This window comes from Camellia sinensis, chromosome 11 (genome assembly GCF_055761805.1).
Source record: "Camellia sinensis isolate YWXY chromosome 11, ASM5576180v1, whole genome shotgun sequence".
Lineage (NCBI taxonomy): Eukaryota > Viridiplantae > Streptophyta > Magnoliopsida > Ericales > Theaceae > Camellia > Camellia sinensis.
The window spans coordinates 105,792,599-105,814,971 of NC_138971.1; the positions used below are offsets into that span (position 1 = coordinate 105,792,599).

The window sequence follows — 22,373 nt, forward strand, 5'->3', positions numbered from 1 at the left end:
AAGTGCATGCACATATAGTATTTGGTGTGTGAAATAGCAGCTCCCATACTTATAATGATATAAAAGAATTCAAAATAGAGATAGAAGACCTCAAAATGAAAAGATTAATTATAGATAGTAATAGACCGCATAATAGTCCAACATTTATGGTTAGAAATCTTGCCGAAATAAAAAGAGAAAAAGTTAGAGTCGTAATAAATTATAAAAAATTAAACTATAGTTCTAAAAAAGATGACTATTTTATTCTTAACAAACAAGTCATTTTTAATAGAATATAGAGTGTCTCCTAGTTCTCAAAAATAGATTGTAAAAGTGGTTACCGACAAATAAAGATGGATAAAGAAAGTAACACCCTTTAATACTCCACAAGGACACTATGAAATGGTTATTTGGTCCAATGGCCTCTCATCTGCCATCAGTCCGAACTTAGGCAGATTGAAAAAAATCAATTCACATCCGTCCACTTAATAGCGGATGCGGATTGAGCAGACCGTGCGCGTTGGTGGGTGGATACGAATTGGTTTGACGGTTTGGGCTTTATTGTTTTGGGCATTTTTTCAAACTATTTTTCGGTAATTTTATACTATTTTGTGCCCAAATTTTTTTATTGTTTTTTTTTATAACAAAAATAAAGGCTCAACTTTCATATTTCATAAATAGCAAATATAATTACAAAAAAAAAGAGATTATTTTTTTATAACACAAAGCGTAAAAATATAATTTCATTTTCTTAAGAGTGTTGGCTGATCAGGTTAGGTCGGGTGGCATCCCATCCGACATCTGTTCAAACTTAGGCACATTGTGAATTTTTTTGAAAACCTTCGAAATATTGATTTGTGATTATCATTGAATTTTAAACAATGAATGACAATCTTAATCAAACAAACAACAATAAATAGGCACAACGATTTAGCGTGAAAAAAATCACAATTGGACTCCTTCAATTGTGATAAAAATCATAGGCCAAAACCACAAAACAATCCATTAAGAAGACAAAAAAGAATTACACATGAGAACTCTTAATTACTTAGTGAATCCACGCCCTAATTGAACCGAACCCGATGTGCCTCCTCCACCACTATCTTCATCTTGGAATTGCTTTGCCCAACACTGAATTTACTACGTCGATGTTGAATCCATGACGATGAGCCACTCTGGAATCCACCAAAGCTTTAGGCCCAAGTTTCCCGGAATTCACCGATGAGCACCTCTCTCTTTTTGTAAATGAAAGAACAAACCAACCCTTGATGATAGTCAATATGAAGCTCGTTGATCAATCGATCACCCCCAAATCATCAAGAAAAACAATACATAAACACCCTCTAATATAGAATACTTTGTTTTCTCTCCCTCTCTAAGAATTTGGGGGTTTAACCCTAAAAATAGCAAACAGCGTAGTTTATACTAAACAGAGCCGCAAAAACTGCTTGAGCGCTCACTTTATCGTTCGAGTAGCGTGACTAAAGGCGGTGCTTACTGTAGCTCGACTTTTCGCGCTCCCTTTCGGAAGAATGAATAGCCCGTACAGTTCAGACTCCACTTGTGTGTTGGTTCTGAATCTGATTTCACAAGTGCAATGTGAAACAGTAGAAACACAAAAAGAGTCCAAATCCGGCAATTAATTTTGGAAAATCGATGTTTGAATCAAATGCCAAAAAATGGATTGCTTTGGCAGATTTCAGAGTCGCCACCTAAATATTTATTTTGAAAAATTTAGGAAACTTGTGACTCGTGCCAAAGGCCATTAGTCCGTTGTTACCAAAGTGTCTTGGTTCGGAAACTCAGGTATGATAGGGGAAGGTCAATAATGAGCACCCCCACTCACCCGATCAAAGATCGGCCTCTACTAATTATGATGTGATTCTTATGTACAATATATGTTCTTATTCTGATTATTTAATAAATCCTCAAAATTTATTATGTGAAGCATACAAGGTATAGACTAGCTTGCTCAAATTGGAACAATTCAATTTCATGTTTGTTTCTTGAAAAGAGTTTGAATTTGCCACCTCAGGTGGGCTTAATTTACCACTTAACAAAGTGGGCTTAAAGTTTGTGAATTTGCCACCACAAAATGGGCTTAAAACGTCGATTTGTTGAATCATTTCAATTCAAACAACAAGCCTTCATCCACAGGCATTCAAACAGGTAATCATTTAAGCAATTAGTCTCATGGTAGGATGCTAAACATAATAAGAAAATTATATACAAGCGGGATGCTAAAACATAACAACTCACATATTTACCGACGTGCCGCGAACAACTACAAAAAAAAGTTAGAAAATATTCATGATTCCTAACTATACAACACATGTGATATGCAATTTACTAAGCTCGGCTACAAATATGGCATATGAAATGATTTGATCGCATGCGGTCTAAGCATGTATTTAGAGAAGTATTGAAACGACAATGTGAATTAGAATGATGAACCAAGCCTTGGTGTATGCAATACAAGTGGATGCAAACATGAAGCATGCTAAATTAAACATGATGTCCCTAATCTAACCATCGTAAGCTGGTAAATAAAAGGGAGAAAGACGTGGGATTGGAAGACATACACATTATTACAAGTTTGTTTGCCCTCGCTGTAGACGCGCCCGAACGTCTCAGGAAAATCCCGTTTTGTTCGTTGGGCTCACTATAGTTCGGACTCAATGTCATGGTTCTTAATCTAATCTCGCAAAGTGCAATACGAGATTGATAAATCACCAAAGAGTCCAAACTCGGCAAATCTGTAACGCCCTAAAAAAAACAACATTAAACCCATCTGATAAGACATGCATTTACATATAAACTAACCACATTCCTTTATTCCTTAGAGTTCCATTACATAAGTATTACATGTTAACATCATAACAAAATGCCCTACGGGCTTACAGCTTCCCAAGTTAAAACTTGGTTACAACAAAAGAGTACTAACTCATTTACACATTAAGCCCTTGGCTTGAAGTTACATGTAATACATCAAAAGTTAGGCGACAAAAGTATGTCCGCCTCTAGCCTCCAGCTATGTCCTTGGAGGTGGCATGCTTCCTGCACCTGAAAATGATATTCCCATATAGGGTGAGCCACAGCCCAGTAGAAATACACTAAACCAACCATGAACAATGATTAAAATATTAGCAATTGATAGATGGTCAACACTGATACAATCACATAAATCACATATTTATGTCATACGACTTATGAGTCCAAGTTTCCTTTCATTTTCTCTTTTTCAACAGATAAACATGCTAGCTCTATCATCATTTCCACAGATATGTATAAAAACTATATCCCACATTCAGATAAGCATATAAGCTATATCCACATTCTCAACAGATATGTATAACAACAATATCCACAGATAAGCATATGAGCTATATCCACACATCACAAAGATAAGCATATAAGCTCTATCTTCACTTCTTTAGACAAGCATATGAGCTGTATCTACGGAGTTCATCCCCTATCTTCTCCCATTACTATCCGGTTTAGAGGTACATCCCCTATCTTCCCCTAAACCACGGAGTACATCCCCTTTCTCCTCCTCTACACATAACGTATACAAACACAATGGTTCTATATACAATCACTCAATACATATAGTTAATGTATTCTATCAATCGTCAAGTTCCATGACACATTTAATTGATTAGTTTCAGTTTGCCTAATCATCTTGCATTGTCTACAACAATCACGACTATCCTCCACCGATAGCCCAAAGCAGTTATTTCTAAACAGAAAATAAATGCACAATGGATATTCAATCGACATTTCATTTCCACATTCTTCTCAATTAATTATCCCAATTAATTAAACAATGTAATTAGGTCAATTCCCATAATTAACATTTCAACCCTTAGGTCCCATTTTCATCAATGATTTAACACTCATTCAATTTCTCTATGCCAAACATGCATCCAGGTTTATGATGAATAAAACCCCAACTTTTGTAAAATTACACAAAAGCCCCAAACTTTCACGAAATTACCAAACCAAGCCCAACATCTCAAAATACCAAAATTTAAAGACAAAATCCATAGAGAGGAGTAGGATATCCCTACCTCAAAGTTTAAGCCCAAAAGGAGATGAAGACTCGAAGATCAACTTGCTCCAAATCCAAACTTTTTCAGATTAAATCGAAGCTCTCAACACCCTCTATCTTTTTAACAAAGGCCCTAGGCTAGATTCACACTCTAGGGAGATCAAATCTTAGAGAGAGTGCAAGTGTAGAGAGAGAGAGACTCGGATTTAGGTTTTGCTCAAAGAAAAGAGGTGAAAAAGTGATGTTTAAGACGCTGCTGTCCGCTGATATAAAACACGCTCGCTCAAGCGAAGGATTGGTCGCTCGAGCGACCAGACACAGAAAACTCTCGCTCGAGCCAAGAAGTTCTCGATCGAGCGAAGAAAAACCCAGACCGCTCGAGCGAAGGAAAGCTCGCTCGAGCTAAGAAAGACAACTCTCAGGTCCAGAACCAGGTGCAACCGCTCGTTCGAGCGAGCCACTCTGGCTCGACCCACCAAACACGAACCCCACTCTCGCTCGAGCGACCAACTCCTCGCTCGAGCGAAGGTCCAAAATTCTGGGCAGCAACATTAGGCTCCCGAACACAATCAACCTGTAACAAACCTGCCCAACACATCCTATAACTCAAATATGAAGAAAAAGGAATGTAAACACGATAATAACCAACTACCAACACCCACGGACACATGTCCGGATCATTGTACAACAAGGGTAAACCCGGGATCGCTATAAAATCATTTTGAAAAACTGATTTTTAGAAAGAAGTGCCAAACATGGACTGCTTTGCCAGATACAGAGTCGCCACGGAAATATTTTATTTTGGAGAAATTTAGGAAACTCTGACTCGTGCCTAAAGCCACGTGTCCGTCATCACCAAAGTTACCTCAGCTCGGGAACTTGGGTACAATCGGGGAAGGTCATTTCATGAGCACCCCCACTCGCCCGATCAAAGATCAGCCACTACTAAACATGATATCGAGTTTTTTAAAACACATGCGTTCTTATTCCGGTTTATTAACCTAGGATTACTATGTGATGCACACAACATACAAGTATAGACTGGATCGCCTAAGTTGGAACAAAACATCTCATGTTTATTTTTTTGAAAACGGTTTGCTACTCGCAAGTAGGCTAAAATGCAGATTTTGCCACCCTCAAGTGGGCTTAGAAAACATGGTGATTTGCCACTTTCAAGTGGGCTTAAAACTCACAATCGATGAATTGTTCAAATTTAAATAATCCAACATTCACCCACAGGCATTCAGGCAGTTATATCATATAAGCACATAGCCTTATGGTAAGCATGCTATCATGACAGTCACTCACACGCATGCAAGGATGCTAAAGCATAAACACTTACCGAGTACTCCGAGCCAAAGAAAGAAGCTAATTAGAAAACATGCACGAATCCTAACTATGTTGAGATGCCTAATGCAACACATGCAAGAATACAACTAAGATAGGCTCGGCTATTCTAAGATGGCATATGAGATGCTACAGGTAACATGTATTCAACTTGGAATTGAAATACAATGCAGTTAGTATGATGCGCCAAGCCCGGTGCATGCAAGACAGATGAATGGATGCAAACATGCGAGCATAAGAATGCTAATTAAAACATGCCCTAAAACTAACCATCGTAAGCAGGTAAGTAAAAGGGAGAAAGATGTGGGGTTGGAAGACATGCATCATGTCACGACCCAAACCCGGCCCTATGGGTTTAGCACCGTAACCGGCCAGTAATCCGAGATTACCGAAGGCCTGCTGAACAGTAATACAGTAAAACAGAGTACAGGGCTTGGCGGAAGCCAATACAGTAAGTAAATAGTGTCCATTGAGCTGTGACAGTCTGTATGCCAAAAAGATTTTTTATGCATTTATACATACACAAACAGTACAGTCTATACAGAATTTACAATCACACAGTACAGGGACATAATCCCTTGATAACAGTACGGTAAACATTCAGTCTATACAGAACAGTTAGACAGTATGAAGACAGGTGGGGGAAAACAAACAAAACACCCCCAAGCCATAGCATGGCAACTCGGAACCTCGCAGTGAGGCACAAAGGTTGGCTTGACAAAACTGGAGTAACCCTGACGCTCTTAGCCGCGGTCCGGTGCCTGTACACCTATATATATATATGAGCCGTGAGCTAAAGCCCAGTGAATAACATAATGCGTAAAGAGGTTAAGAATGAATGTCCTTACAGTATGAAAACAGTTCATTTCAATCAGTCATTCAGTTGTTCAGTACAGTAAACAGTCATATGTGGTACATCCGTTAGCATAACAGTAAACAGTAGGTCTAGAAGACCGAACAGTAATGATGGCCACCAATCAGTAACAGTAGTGGTTCCAACAAGGGAACCGACAGAGATCTCTGTAACAGTAACAGTAACAGTAAACAGTAGGTACTAAGGATGCCACAGTACAGTTCAGAAATAAAGGACATACATTCATTCAGTAATACCAGTTCAGTAAACAGTTCAGTTCAGTATTCAGAAGATATCAGTTGAACATATCTTTACACAATTGTTACTCACAGAGTTCGGCCTACAGTATGCTAGAGCGTGTCTCCCCAGTCGCCAACACTACACAGTTAACAGATTGAACACACTAAGCTATACAGTTGGGAAAGATAACAACTTAATCCCTAATGCCTCGGTGTGTTCTACCTCTATATTCTCAACAAGATGCCTTAAACTAGGCCTAAAAATGCCTAGAATGGGATGAGGATGCAAAGATGCACATTTAAAAGCATTTTCAGGATTTTCAGAAAAACAGAGTCCCGCTCGAGCGCATGTTTCCCCGCTCGAGCGGACATGCAACAAAGGTACACGCTCGAGCGTACTGTAAAAGTACTGGATGGGTAAAATCTCCGCTCGACGCCCGCTCGAGCTTGAGACAAGACTTCGCTCGAGCGCCCAATCCTCCGCTCGAGCGGACTGTAAAACAGTGCAGAGAGATGCTGGATGCTCGGATTCCACGCTCGAGCGGCATTTCCCCCGCTCGAGCGGAAGTGCGAAATCTGGAAAACCCAGATTGCACCTCCAAGCTCAAAACCAAGTTCAAAAGCATCAAAACTCGACCTCTTGGGCTAAATTTCCAGAAAACACATGTGAACTCATAGTTAAACATGGTTCAAAACTCAATTTGAGAAATCAAAGCCCAAGGGTGTTTTGTTCAAACCTAATTTCAAACCAATTTCAAGAACAATATGAACATGCAACATGCATGAATTCAAACCATTTTGAAGCTCCCATGTGATGCTCTAAGGAGCCAATTCTTTTCAAAACATGGTGAAAACATGGACCATTACAAAATTATGAACATGCATGTAACCTTTTGCCATGAACTCAACTCAAAATCCAACAATACTAACATGCATGCAAAGATTGAGCTTCAATTCACCATTAATGGACCAATTCATGACTTAGCTCTACAACTAGACATGAACCATGCAAGAACCAGTTCAAACACAAGAATGAGAAGATAAAATCCTTACCTAGAGCTTGTATTCAAGGTTTAGGAGTCCAATTAGGCAAATCTCCTATGATCTCTTCAAGCCTTTCAAGCCAATTCTCTAGAACAACTCCACTCTCTCACTTCCTCTCTCTCTAGTTCGGTGGTGTGCTCAAAATATGGCTGAAGAATGTTTTGATAAAGCATACACAAGGCTCAAATATGAGTAAACAAAGGCCTCACTAGATGGCAAAAGTGTACTTACGTCAAACTCTTTAATTGGCTTATTTTAATCTAATTTAATCATACATAATCGGTTTTCAGATAATTATACCATAAAATTACATTAATTATGAGGATCATAAAACACTGACCAATTCCGGATTCGGCCGCCGATAAGGCCTTCAATTAGCAGTTTAAACATATATGCATGAACAGATAATCATACAGTCAAACAGATAGAATGCAATTCAGACAGATGTATTCATTCAATTCAGTTCAAAGTTCGGTCAGTCAGTTCAGTACTTTAATCAGCTCAATTATCAGTCAGTTATCAGTCATTATCAGTTCCGTTTAGCAGTAATCGGTGATTATCGGTAATCAATCAGTCATTATTCAGTAAACAGCATGAGGGTTGTTACACATCACACACACGCATACTTATTACAACATTGCCCTCGCTTGGAGGGTCCGAATAAATAATACAGAATCGAATTAACTAATTATTACACAACACTAGCTAATTAACAAATTGACTAAACTAGCATGCAAACTATGTAAAATGGGTTGCCTCAGCTCTGCCTTGAATGATAAAGGATGCATGCATGCCCGAGTCGCCTTGTCGGGAAATCCATCGCGATGTCTCGACTTGCCTTTGTTTGCAATTGATTTCAGAAAGTTGCACGCGGCTCCAGAGAGATGAAACTCCACCCAGGGAAGCTGTGGGAAGGCTGCCGACCAGCTATGGGCAAGAGAGACCACCTGCCGACGACCCTTGGTGGTGAAGACCAGAAAAGGTGGTCGGCCTGCCAGAAAACCTGGTCGGCCGACCAGTTTATTCTCCTGGTTTCTGCTTTTTCTGCAACAAAGGGCAAGAGAGAGGCACGACAAAGTATTTTGCAGCAAATGTATGCACAACTATCCTCCCTATCATTACATAAGCTCAAGGGGGTATAGCTTTCGATCCTCGGGCGACCAATCACGCATCTCAATGCGTGATGGCCGAGGAGTCGAATTGTACGACTCAATAGGACATGAATGTACAAATAAGCAACTAAAACCAACGACTCCATCATGGATGGTCAAGAGTGCCGGTGACCGGGAATCGAGGCACGTTTCATTACTTGGAGTATGAAACGTTCCTCATTTCCTATGTTTGGACTAACTCCTATTCCAAACACAATGCAATAAGTAGAATAGCATGGCATGTACAAATACAACTCTAGTATGCAATCTTAAATGTAATGCGACTAAGTGATGCAAATATGCAAAGGATGACATGCAAGCATGCAACTAGCATACACAATGCTATGGACTAATCAAGGGCATACTCAATGCACGTGGATTATATGGCATGCATACACAATGCACTAACATACGCAATGTTATGAACGAGGCATACACAATGCAATGATCGAACATGCGATAACATGGATTATATGGCATACACAATGCAAGATGGACTTAAACCAAGATGGATGGACCTCAGCCGCACCCAAATCAGTGGCCAAACATGATGAAAACAAGGCAATGACACACACACAAGCATGCACAATGCAAGGGATCAAAGCCTAAGGTACGAGATACAACTCTACAAAAGCACTGAAATGATGAAATATGGCATACAATGGCACAAGTTCCAGCTCTGAAATAACATGCAACATGGTCCTGAATCATGCAAACAACTCATATAATGCATATTGGGAGGCTCAAATACCGAAATTAGTGAAGAACATTACACTAGAGGTATGCAAAGCGATGCTCAAATGACCAAACCAACCCCAAACAGTCCCTATGCAGGCCCAAAACAGTAGCAAAATGGACTAAGATGATGGTTTGAATGGTACAAAAATGAACCTCATGCAATGGCCCATAAATGAGGTATACAAGCACAACTCTCAAACACATTTAAAGAGTGGAAAACATGGGAACATGGCACAAGTATAGGCTCTAAAATAACATGCTCAATGATGCCAAGACATGGAAACACCTCAAGTTAAGCATGCAAGGGGCTCCAAAACTCAAGGCTAGGCAAGGATATTACACTACAAGTATGCATGGCAAGCATCATTTGACCAAGAGGCCTCAAAACAGAGCTAAGGCAGCCCAAAATATGAACAAAATCAGTTTGAAGTATGGCCAAAATATGCTAGAATCAATGGCCAAAACAACATGCAATGTAAGCTAGTGAGCATGGTTTACACTACAAGCATGTGAAGCATTCAAGTGGCCACTAAACTAGCCAAAGAAAGAGCTATGATATGCCAAATAATGACCAAAAATCCACTCTAACATGACCAATACATGCAAGAATGACATGCTCCTTTGATAAGCTATAAAGAGGATTATTCTACACATGCAAGAGGCAAGCAAAAGGGGACCAAACTAGGCATAGACAGAGTCTAGGCAGGTCCTAAAAGTCACTAAAAAGGGCCTGAACCAAGGCTAGGAAGTGTGAAAACAAAGGCTCCTTTGTAAGGCCAAAAATGCTAGTAAACAAGACAACAAGAGAGAGGGTCACCTCCCTCTGATCTAGGCCCTCAAAACTACATGCCAACCATTGAAAATCCACTAGATTTCAATGGCTAAAAGGCCAAGCAAAGATCAACACAAAGGCCCTAAGGCATGGCTCAAAACACGGCAAAATAGAGCATGCAAGGGGGGTAGATGACCCCCAATAACAAAATGGCATTAAACAACCATGAAAAACACTTAAAAATGAAGCTTTTTTCAGTTGACAACAAAGCTCAAATAAGCATGCAAATGAAGCTAAGAGAAGGATCAAAATAATGCTCAAAAGAGGGAAAAATGATTACCCTTGAAGCTCAGCAAAAACTAGCAAGTTTCTGGACCAAAAACCTAACCCTTGAGCTCTCTCAAGACCCTCCAGCAGCTTGGTAACAAGGAGAGGATGTTAGGCTTTTAGGTTGTGTGCAATAGGTCAAGAACAATGCCCTTTTTGAACCCAAAATGAAGAGATATAGAGAGGGATATATATTTTGACTTAAACAAATTTTTTTGGAACCTGGTATAAGGAGAGGGAGGCCCTCTCTTATAGAGGAGCAAAGGTTCAAGCTTTCTCAAGAAGCTAGAGCAAAGGTTCAAGCCTCCTCAAGAAGCTAGAACAAGGGTTCAAGCTTCCTCAAGAAGCTAAAGCAAGGGTGCAAATCCTTCATACATGTGTATGGAGGATCCAGTCTGTGCCTTCTAGCTGGCACAACTGGCATGCACTCAGACAGACAAAACATGAGGAATCTGGCCGACCAATTAAGCTGGTTGGCCGACCACTTCTCCTGGTCGGCCGACCAGGGCAAGTGGTCTTCCACACAAAAATTGGTCGGTGGTTCCATTTGGTGGTCTCCACTTTGAAAGCAAGCTAATGGTGTGGTGGGAGACCAGCAAATGTGGCCTAAAGACCAAGAAAACCAGCTTCCCGACAAGAAAACCGGCTGGCGGGGAGAAATTGGTCTCCAAGGACAAAAGGTGGTCTCCCACCCTTGTACCACCTTCCAAACAAGGAAAACAAGGTTCATGCCAAAAATGAACCAACACGAATGCAAAACGAGAGTTCGGGAGGGCAAAACGAGCGACCGGGTGCCCCGAAAACTGGCTGTTGAGCACCAAAAGTGGCGTACGGCCACAAAAGTGGTCTCCTGAACCATAGTGTCCCTCTAGACAAAGGAAACAAGGTATGTCCCAAAAACCGTGCCAAACGGAGAATGTTAAGCGGTCCCAAGTCGAGCCGTACGGTCGACAGCCTCGAAAATCGGAAACTAGTCTCCGAACGGGAACAGTGGCCTACGACCACAAAAAGTAGTCTATGACCACTGAGAGATGGTCTACAAGACCTCTCCCTCCGTTTGGGAAGAAAAAACAAGACCTGGTCCGTAAATCGAGTCAAAGCACAAAAAAAGTTCCGAGGCCCGGAGGCAAGGCTCTCAGCCGAGAACTCCGAAACTTCAGAACGAGCACAACACGCGCAATCACCGAGCGCTCAATCAATGACATCTGAGTCTTAAGGTCGGTCAAAAATGGGGTGTCTACACTCGCGCAGGAGGGTCTGAATGTCCAAGTGTCCGAATAAATAAATGTTACAAATCCGAATGAATAAGAATGAAAAGGGGGCTGTCTAATTTATTATAACAAATAATATGTAATGATCGCACGATGCTCCTCAGGAATTACTCTGTCTGCTTTGTTGAGATTTGTTCTGTTTCACCTTATCATTATTTTCAACCACAAGTGTATTGTTTGCAATTTATTGGAGCCTCACCGACCCAAAACAAGACTTAGTCGAGCCCCAAATAAATCCAAGCATACCTTGTTTTCTTTGCAGAAATCTATTTTTTGTGCCTGAGGTGAAATAGTGTAAACATGCAGACAGGGTATTCCTAGCCATGTTTGTCTCTGCTACTCTTCTCTATCATGGAAAATACTCAAGAGAGAAGCGATCTCAGTTCCCAAACCATCTATGGTTGCAAGTTGATTTGCAAGATGATTTTGGATACGATAGGACAAAGATCAATAAATACAATGCATAATAACCATCCCTCCCTCCTATCATGAAGCAAATTCAAGAAGGGAAGTAGAGACGCTTCAAGATTCATCAAAACATTATGGACTAATGTAAGACAAGTCTTGACACAATAAACTCGGGATAACATCCAACCGAATTCAATTAATCATATTGGTTCTTTATGTTGGTTGATTCATTTTTAACTCAATTTTATTAGTCTCTTTTATATTACCTTCAATTTTCTTTAATCCATTAAGTCCACAGTGATATTTACATCCACTAAGTCTGAAATGCAATAAAGGAAAATAAGTGTCGACTGAACCCGAATAAACCTTATTTTCTTCGGAGGAAACTACAAAGAAATAGTCAAACTTATGTACAAGTTTAGGGATTTCAAGTCAAACTCAAGATGCGCAACAAGAACTAGTCAAACTCAGAAGAGTGATAATGACTTAGAAAAACCCAAAGTGAGCGGTAAGGACTTGAAATCCAAACTTGATAATAAGTGATAATGACACTTTCCTTGGTGATTTCCAAGGGTCAATTACTTCCCGTAAACACATTGATGAGAAATTCTTCGGGGGAAATTACAAAGGAAGAGTCAAGCTTATTTACAAGTTAGGGATTTCAAGTCAAACTCAAGATTCAACAAAGACTAGTCAAACTCCAAAGAGTGATAATGACTTAGATAAACCCATAGTGAGCGATAATGACTTGAAATCCAAACTTGATAATAAATGATAATGACACTTTCCTTGGTGATTTCCAAGGGTCAATTAATCCCTTAAAAGTGGACACATTGGTGATAAAAAGAACTGAAAAATACATGATTGTACTTCACTATAAGAAAGTTTTTATGTCGTTGGTAATAAACCTCCAGAGAGATTAAACCATTAAGCATGAGAAAGTTTATGCCTTTGATAATGAACCTCCTAAGAGAGTAAACCATAAGCATGAGAAAAGCTTCTTTCTTGTACTTGAACCACAATCTTGTTTTTTCACAACTTTTTAAACAAAATCATTAAAGAATGGAGGGAGGTTGCAGAGGTGGTTATGCTAGGTTGATTAAGTGGTTAATATAACACAAACAAAATATGTAAAACTAACTTATTGAAATAAATTAAACAGCCCCCAAATAACATATAAATGTGCCGAAATTAAACTATAGAAGGTGTACAATTATAGAGAGATTACGACTAATGTAATTATGAGGAATGGTAGCTAACCCAATCAGCCCCAAAATGATGATAAAAATTAGAGAAAACAAGTGGGAAATACAAGGATTTAAGCTAGGAATAAGATTCAAACAAGGGTGATTAACCCCTCCACCTTTGGGTATCTTTTAATCACAAGTTTAAGCCTTTAAAACAGGTATCTTTTAATCACAAGTTTAAGCCTTTAAAACAGTCCCAAAACAATATAAAAATACGAGAAAAGATAAACAAAGATTGAAATAAAAGTTAGGAAACTTTACCTCAATATGAAGGTACAAGCTTGGCACGATGTGGATCAAAGCTCTCGTTCAAATTTTGAGTGGAAACACGGAAAGAAAATCAATGAGAGGGGCCAATGGCAAGCTGAATTGGCTTTGGTGCAAGCTGTCGGCGAGTGGGTCAACGAAGACGGCAAACCAGCTAGCGGAACGGCGGCGTAACAACGGTTGGAGCAGGTCAGCAGCACAGTGCCGACTGCCGTGAGCAAGTGGATGAGACTGGTAGGCCGCGGGTGGAGAAGGTTATGGTGGCGCAATGGTTGCAGCAGCGATGGAGGTCGCTAGAGGGGAGGGCACTGGTAGCGGCGGCACGGTGCTTCTGCGGAGGAGGAGCACGACTTGCTGACTGAGGAGCTGGATGGGGTTGATCATTAAACTGATGAGGGTGTTTTACGGTGGCAGATGTGGTGCTTCTGCGGCTGCTGTTGCGGTGATTATTGGCGGTGATTGGAGTGGTTGAGTTGGTCACCAGCTAGAGAGAGAGAGGTCTGTGTTGATCTATGTGTGTATCAGGAGCTCCGTGTATGTTTTGTGCGCTGGGTGTGTCTTAGAGAGAGAATAGAGAGAGAATAGAGAGCTGGGTTTGGTGTGTGCTGTGTGTTCAGTGGCGACTTTAGAAATTTTCCTGTGTGGTGTCATTTCAATATTTTTTAGTATTATTTTCAATATTTTCTTGATGAAAAACAATTAAAAAATTGAAAATACTTGTCATTGAAAAAATTATAAATAAGGGTAAATTGTAAGGTTGGTCCCTCTATGAAATTTCATTTTGAATCTTGAAGTTTTAATTTAAACCTTACATTTTAAAATTTTTTGTAATGTGATTCTTTCGTCTCTTGCAATTAGAATTTTAATCAGAAAAAATGCCACGTACAACTCACATGGAATTTTTAGCAATTTTCACACAAGAAAAAATGAATAAATTGCATTGGTGATCCTTATGATTTTTTTTTTTTTTTTTTATTTCTGCACCGATCCTTCTAGTTTTTCATCAAAATGTAAGTAGCGCATGATGGAAGAATAATATTGCAATAAAACTAAAAGTATAGAGTTCAAATTATTCAAATTAAAATTAAAATTCAATAATAAAAAACTTATAAGATTTATTAGTTTATATAGGCATTACTCCAAATAATATGACATAGTATTATAAAAACTAAATAATTGTGTTTTTTATACAAGTTATCCTTTATTTGGTCTACTGGATTGAGATGGAATGGAAATGAAATTATCATTCCTTAAGTTTCTCTATGGAATCATTATTTTTTTACAATAATAGATGGTGATTCTATTAAAAGTGTATTTTTAATTATTTTTTAATCAACTAAACATGTGAATGAATATTTTAATAAAATAATTATTTCATTCCAATCAACCAAACATTACTAAAAGATTTTAAGAATTCTCAAGAAACACAGGGTTCAAAGAATAAAATAAGAGGGTTCATTCACAACATTGCTGACTTTTATTGGTAAAACTTCACGGATCTAATAATCATTTTGCAAATTTTAGTGGGTTCACATGAACCCTCTGTGTTCAACGTGCAGTCGCCCCTGAGTGTGTTGTGTGTTACGTGCATGTGTGTGCCGTGCATGTATGGTGTATCAGTGTGTTCATGGCGCGTGTGTGTATGGTGTGTATGAGTGTGTGCTGGGTGTGTCTTAATGGTGTCTTGTGTGCATGGTGTCTTGTGTCTGTTAGAGAGAGGAGATATGTGTTTGTGTGCATGGTGTCTTGTGTCTGTTAGAGAGAGGAGATATGTGTGTGGCTGGGTCTCCATGTGAGAGAGAGGGAGAGAATCTTTTTTTTTGAGTCCCCCCCGACCCCCGAGAGAGCTCTTAAGAGAGAGATCCTTCTTTTTTTTTTAAAACCCATCCCCTTATCTTTTAAAACACCATCATCTGATCATCCTCCTTTTTAATGTCCCACCCATGACAATATATTCTCATCTTTTATGATTATATTCTCCATCACAATTCCACTCAAAAAAATACATTATGATTCCTCACTTTTCTTTATCTTCACCCAAAATCCCACCGACCTCTCTTTCTTTGTTGTTGTTTTTATTTATTTATTATTATTTTGTTATTTGTTTTTTGTTACTTTATATAAAAAAAACACCTAAAAATATATATACACATAGAAAATTATAAAATATTCTAATATACTACAAATCAATAATTTGGCCAAAATGGGTGAGGTTTAGGATTAAAGTTTCAATCTGATTTTTTTGCAGAGAAATTCATAAAATGACATATTTCAATTTTCATCAGCGGGTGTTCAAAAGAAGGTGCCCAAGTCTTAAGGGCGGTAAAAAATGAGGTGTCTACACTTACATATAGGCCAACTGCTCGAAGGCAACATCTACCGCTCGAGTGGTAAAACATGTTTCTAGAAATTCAGAATGCAGACAGAGATACTGGATGAACCACTTAACTGCTTGAGCTGACAAAATATTGCTCGAGTGGTTAATCAACTTTGACTTATTTCTTGGCTTCGAGGGCGTTGCCCCTGGACTCCGCCTCGGTGCTGCCCCAAACTTGCCAGGGGCATTGCCCTCTGGACCCCTATGATCCCCGTATGTAGTCAGCAAAATGGCAAGCAAAGAATAGAGATGGCAATTGGAACTCGGCCCGACAGGGACCCGACCCCTCGACCCCAAATTGAGAGGTTATTTCCCAAAAAATACCCCCGACGGGCCGGGGATGGTTTTTAAAAATGTATCCCCGGTGATGTTCGGGTCGAAGATGGAGATACATGTTTCAGTCCCGGACTCGGCCCGACCTCGACCCTGATCCCGATCCTCGCCCGGTATAAACCCTGATGTGAAATTACTATTTTGCCCCTCCCTATATATATGTGCGCGTATAGGGTTTGATTGAAACACTCTGCTCTCATCTCACACACAAAACACGCTGCTCTCTCTCTCTGTTGTTTCTGAGCTTAGGGTTTCGCCTCCCCCTCTCTCTCTCTCACACACACACAACGAATGACGGCTGACGCTCCTCCGTCACCGCCGATCATCCCTCACCGCTGCTTGTTGCTCACTGCCGATCATCCTCCCTCACTGCTCTCTCTTTCTCTCTCTCTCTCTCTCTCTCTCTCTCTTTCTCTCTCCGCCGTTGCCAAGAACTTTAGGGTTTCTCCTTCCCCTCTCTCTCTTAAACAACGAACGACGGTCTGTCACCGCAGATCCTCCCTCACCGCTGCTTGTACCTCACTGCCGATCATCGTCCCTCACCGCTACTGTTTAGGGTATCTCTTTCTTTCTCTCTCTCTCTAGGGATTTCGATATACTAGGGTTTGATGGTTGTATTGACAGATTATTGAAAATATGTACAGATTACAGATTTTCGTAATAGGTTGTTTAAATTTTTAACATATGTACAATTTCTCTTTTAATTTTACAGATTCTCTTTTAATTTTATGCTATGGGATTTTCTTAATTTTGCAGATTATGCTATGGGATGTACAGTTTTCTTTTAATTTTAAAATATATACAGATTCTGTTAATAAGATGTTTAAATTTAAAAAAAAAAAATTTGTAATTCGGGGATTTGGCGGGGTCGGGGATACCCGATCCCTAATCGAAGTCGGGGGCCCAAGGGGGGGCGATGAGGTCCCCACCGAGGATCGGGGGCTGGGACGGAGAATTTCTTACTATCGGGGATCGGGGATGGGGAGTGTGGTCCCCGGCCCCACCCGCCCCGCTGCCATTCCTAACAAAGAATGCTCAAACAAGATACGAAATGTCAGTACAAACTTCTCTACTTAGGCATAATTCGGATTGTATTTGCATCTAATCTCTCATAACTTATAGATACAATAGAGTGAATAAAAATACAGCCGAATGGTGTTTTTTCTGAGATTGCCAGTTACGAAAATCTAACAGATTGAAAAAAATTCATCTGCATCCGTTCACTTGGACCATTGAAACTGTCTATTTTGTGTCGGTTTGGTTTGGTCTTTCGGTTTTAGCAGATTAATTTGTAATGCCATTTGAATTAAAAAATTCCGCGCAAATATTTTAAGGAAGAATGAATCAGTATGTTTGGTTTGAGTTTTCTGTATTAAGTTTTTTGAAAACTGAGTTTTTTGTTTTTGTTTTTCGTGTTTTTTTGTTTTTAGTGAATATTTTTAAAATTTTAAACATTTTTTTTAGTTTTTTAGATGCATCCTACTTAGATGTATCTAAAAAGTAAAAAATTTGTAAAAAAATATTTTAAAAAATTAATAAATACATAAAAATACAAAAAATGTATTGAATTCTCGTATTTTTTTTTTATATTTTTGGTATTTAGTGAATTTTTAAAAGGTTTTTTTCACAATTTTTTTACTTTTTAGGTATATTTATGTTAGGTATATCTAAAAATTAAAAAAATTACTTAAAATATTAAAAAAATTCATTAAAAACAAAAAAAAAACACGAAAAATAAGAAGGTAAAATTTTCTGAAAACTGTTTTCAGAAAAACGAAACCAAACAATAATATTCTTAAAGAATTAAATAATATTATTTAATATATATAGATGATATTTTAATATTCTCTAAATCCACAAAGCAACACATGATAGACATCATGATTAATGTGAAAAACCACCGAATTGTGTTAGGCAAAAAGACATGTGTACATGTTCAGAAGAAATAAAATTTTTAAGATTAGAAATAAAAACAAGATCAATAAAATTGTAAATTCATGTCCTAGAAAAAATTAATCAGTGTGCTTGGTTTCGGTTTTTTGAAAATTGAGTTTTTTGTTTTTCGTATTTTTTTTTATTTTTGGTAAATATTTTTAAAATTTAAAGCATTTTTTTTTTACTTTTTTAGATGCACCTGACTTAGATGTATCTAAAAAGTAAAATATTTGTGAAAAAATATTTCAAAAAATTAATAAATACACAAAAATATGAACTGTATACTGAATTTTCATATATATTTTTTTGTATTTTTGGTATGTAGTGAATTTTTTAAAGATTTTTTTCACGAAAATTATACTTTTTATGTAGTGATGTTAGGTGTATCGAAAAATTAAAAAAATTGCTTAAATACGGAAAACAGAAAATAGAATTTTTTGAAAAATATTTTTAGAAAATCCAAACTAAACAAAGTGATAAATTTTCAGATAAAATCATTGATAGAAAACAATTAGATAATTTTTTAGGATATTTGACTTATGCATCAAACTTTATAAAAGACTTAGCCAAAAATAAGAAAATCGTTACAAAAGAAAATAAAAAAGGATGGAAATTTGATTTGGAACACAATTGACTCCACATTAGTAAAATTCCTTAAAGAACAATACACAAATTTACCTATACTAACACTTCCTAATGAAAAAGATAAATTAATATTACAAAGAGATGAAAGTAATAGTTATTGGAGTGCATTGCTAAAAATAAAATAATCAATCATATATATATATATAGATAAAAGTAGTGTTTTCCCTCTTTTTTTAAGCCTATCTTTTCCATTCACATATAAAATTCTATACAAACTGAATTTCAATTATAATAACCAATTTTATATAGACTCTATTTGAGAAATATTTATTTTTCATATATATATAATTATAATTTAATTATTATGATATTTGAAAAAAAAATCTTGATATATAAATAAATAAATAAATAAGATATTATGCGCTTAATTATGTGTATCGCACAAATGAAATTAATTTTATTTTACATTTTTATTTTTTGTCTATTTTATTGATGTCTTAATATTAATTTATATTTAATTTTTTATTTAACATGAAATTATTTATTACAAAAAATTTATTTTTAATTTAAATTTTATATACTTATATATAATATGTATGAATAGTTCAAAAAGAATATTAAATAAAAAATCAATACTCTACATAATTACTTTATGTATTTTCTTCTTAATCGAATCACAACATATTTATATTTAATATTTTAAATAAATTTTGTGTAGTTCTATTTCTATATATTTTTATTTTCCAAAGAAATATAAAAATAAAAATAAAATAAAATAATTAGAATCACTTTTAGTTTTTATATTACTATTTATCTTTATGATTTAACTATCATTTTTAATATCAAAATGAGTGTTTATTTTAATATATTTTAATTTAATATTGAGAAAATTAGTCTAAGGTCCCTCTCCCACTTTTAATAATGGAAGAGATCTACAATATTATTTTATGATGTTTAAAGTCCTTCAACCCCAAACTCATATATCACAGAGAAATTTAAAAAGAAACGAAAGGGCTTCAAAAATTGAGTTTGGTCTCTCTCTTCTCACTCGCTTTCTCTCTCTCTCTCTCCTACATCAACCCTAAACCCTAGCTTTTTCCTTCATCCTCGCGAGCTTTCTCAGAGCTATCAGACCTTGTTCTTGCTCAAACACGTCCAGACTCTTGAGCTTCACAACGAACTCTTGATCCTTAGAGATCCAATTAGGGTTTAGCGTTTCATCAGCAACGATCTCTGATGAATTCGAAGTAGACGATGGCGAGAAACACATCGGCCGAGTCGTGAATGGAAGTAGAGGAGTTGATTGAACGTTTACGATCACCGATTCCTCAGAACTTGACGAGTAGAAATGGTTCGCTCGGTGATTCAATTCAGTCACCGCGTGCAAGAACAAAACAGGTGGATTCTCAGCGACGCCCTTCAACAACTCCTTCTCAGAAACCCTAATTTTTGAATCATCGTTGTCTTCTCTCGCAGAAGCCATTAACCCACGAATCGTGGTCTCGATAGAGCTGTAATCCGGTAACCGAGGGCGTTCGGTACGGGAGGAGTCGTACCAGTTGGGAATTTTCGATTTGAGATTCAAATTGGGGATGACAGTGGAGAAATCGGGGTTAGAGCCGTTGGGAAGTAGATGAGCAAAACCTAGGTGTCTGCAGACTTGTACGCACATGCTCTCAAGGGTTTGGCCTGAAGAGACGACATCTAGATCGAACATCAAGGAACCAGAAATGGGACAGACGTACTCTGTGGGAGGTTCCTTGTTCTTGGACTTGGATGACGATGGTGATGGCGATGGTGATCTATATATAGAGATTTTCCACTTGCGAAGCTTGCCATTACCACCTATCTCTCTATATGGTACACAAGCTCTGTGGATCTAGAAGGTAAAATTGGAGGTGAAATTCATGAAGATAGGTGATAAAGCTCCGATTTTCAGGGGAAAATTATAGGAAGATTATCTGAATTTATCGATTGTTATGAAGATAGGAAGTGTGAGCTACCGGGGCTGGTGGTCCAGCAGGTGGCGTTTTCTTAGAAACCGCTGTCTCTGGTGGTGGATGATTCATATTTTATGAGGAATTGAAGAAGTAGAGGTAGATGATTGAATTGGAGAAGTAAAGGATGCAATTCGCTAAACATTTGGAGGTTAAGAGGATGCAGCTGTTCAAGGATACTCAGGTTCAGCTTGAGAAGATCAAGCAAGCTAAGAGGTCAGATTCGAATGGTGACAGAAAATGGAATTTCTGAGTTGTGAATTTCTCTGGGTTGAGTGATTTGGAGAGGGGGAATTTCTCTGATTTGAGTGAATTTCTCTGGGTTGGTGAGGAAAATTTCTCTGGCTTTGAGAAAAAATTTCTAAGTTGAAGTGAGTCTAGAGAAATTCTTCCCTTGTCTAGAGAAATTTCACAAGAGCTAAATTTTGTTTCTAGCATGCTGCTCAGGCGTCTGACCATCCTTGGAAATACCGGCTTCAAAACTACCAGTGGTGGAGTTGATGAAATCACGATGGCTAGGAGCATCAATGACAATACAGTAGTATTTGGTCGTCTCAAACTTCCACAAAGGAATATCAATATACACAGAGAAAATTATGAACAAATCATAGAGATATTTGTGAGCAAATTAGAGAAAATTCAACCCCAGAGAAATTTCAAAGTAAAGAAAACAAAAAAATTGAACAAACCAGAGAAATGGTTTGAAATTTCTCTAGGTGGAAATTTCTTTGGGTCGACTGCAGCGGAGGCGTTAGTGAAGTTGGCATTGATGGAGAGAGATTTGTTGATAGAGTTCAAGGTGTCTTGTTTGAAGATAGTTGATGTTAGAAATTTTGACAAGGTTTGAATTCATTTTGAGTTTTTAGATTATGGATTTGGTTACTTGAAATTGTGGATTGAAATTGAATGTGTGATTTGATCACAGTGGGAGAATGTGATTTGGCTAGAGAAAATCAACAAATTTCTCTGGCCATCACATAGAGAAAATTAACACAGAAAAGTAACAGGCACAATTTTCTCTGGTTTGGTTAAAACATAGAGAAAATTATGAGTAAATTAGAGAAAATTAGTCAAATACATAGAGTTATTTGTGAGCAAATTAGAGAAAATTCAACCCTAGAAATTTCAAAACATAAAAAATCAAAAAAATTAAACAAACTAAATTTCTCTGGTTTGAAATTTCTCTGGATGGAAATTTCTCTGGTTTGAAATTTCTCTAGATCAATTTGAGGGACCTTAGACATTATGAAAATATTAAATGTCCTTTATGCTATAAAATCTTAATATCAGGGACCCTAAAAAAAAATCCCCCGTTAATATTAGGGATGCAACTTGGGCGAGCTCAACTCGAGTAACCTGAGCCTAGCCCGAAATTTTTTAGGGCTTGGGCAAAATATTTTTAAATTCGGTACGAGGTTGGGTAAAAATTCAAAAGTCCGAATTAAATTTGGG

The 22,373-nt window shown here is 37.6% G+C and overlaps 2 long non-coding RNA genes across 2 annotated transcripts in view; one reads left to right on the plus strand and one right to left on the minus strand.

The window, feature by feature from the left end:
* The window catches only part of LOC145802065 (uncharacterized), a 225,703-nt gene that overhangs the window by 13,178 nt on the left and 190,152 nt on the right, over positions 1–22,373 (minus strand). The window lies entirely within an intron of this gene.
* On the plus strand, positions 11,753–14,315 carry LOC145802066 (uncharacterized). Its single transcript, XR_014344300.1, has 2 exons — positions 11,753–13,549; positions 13,586–14,315. It is a non-coding gene; the product is annotated as an uncharacterized LOC145802066 (long non-coding RNA).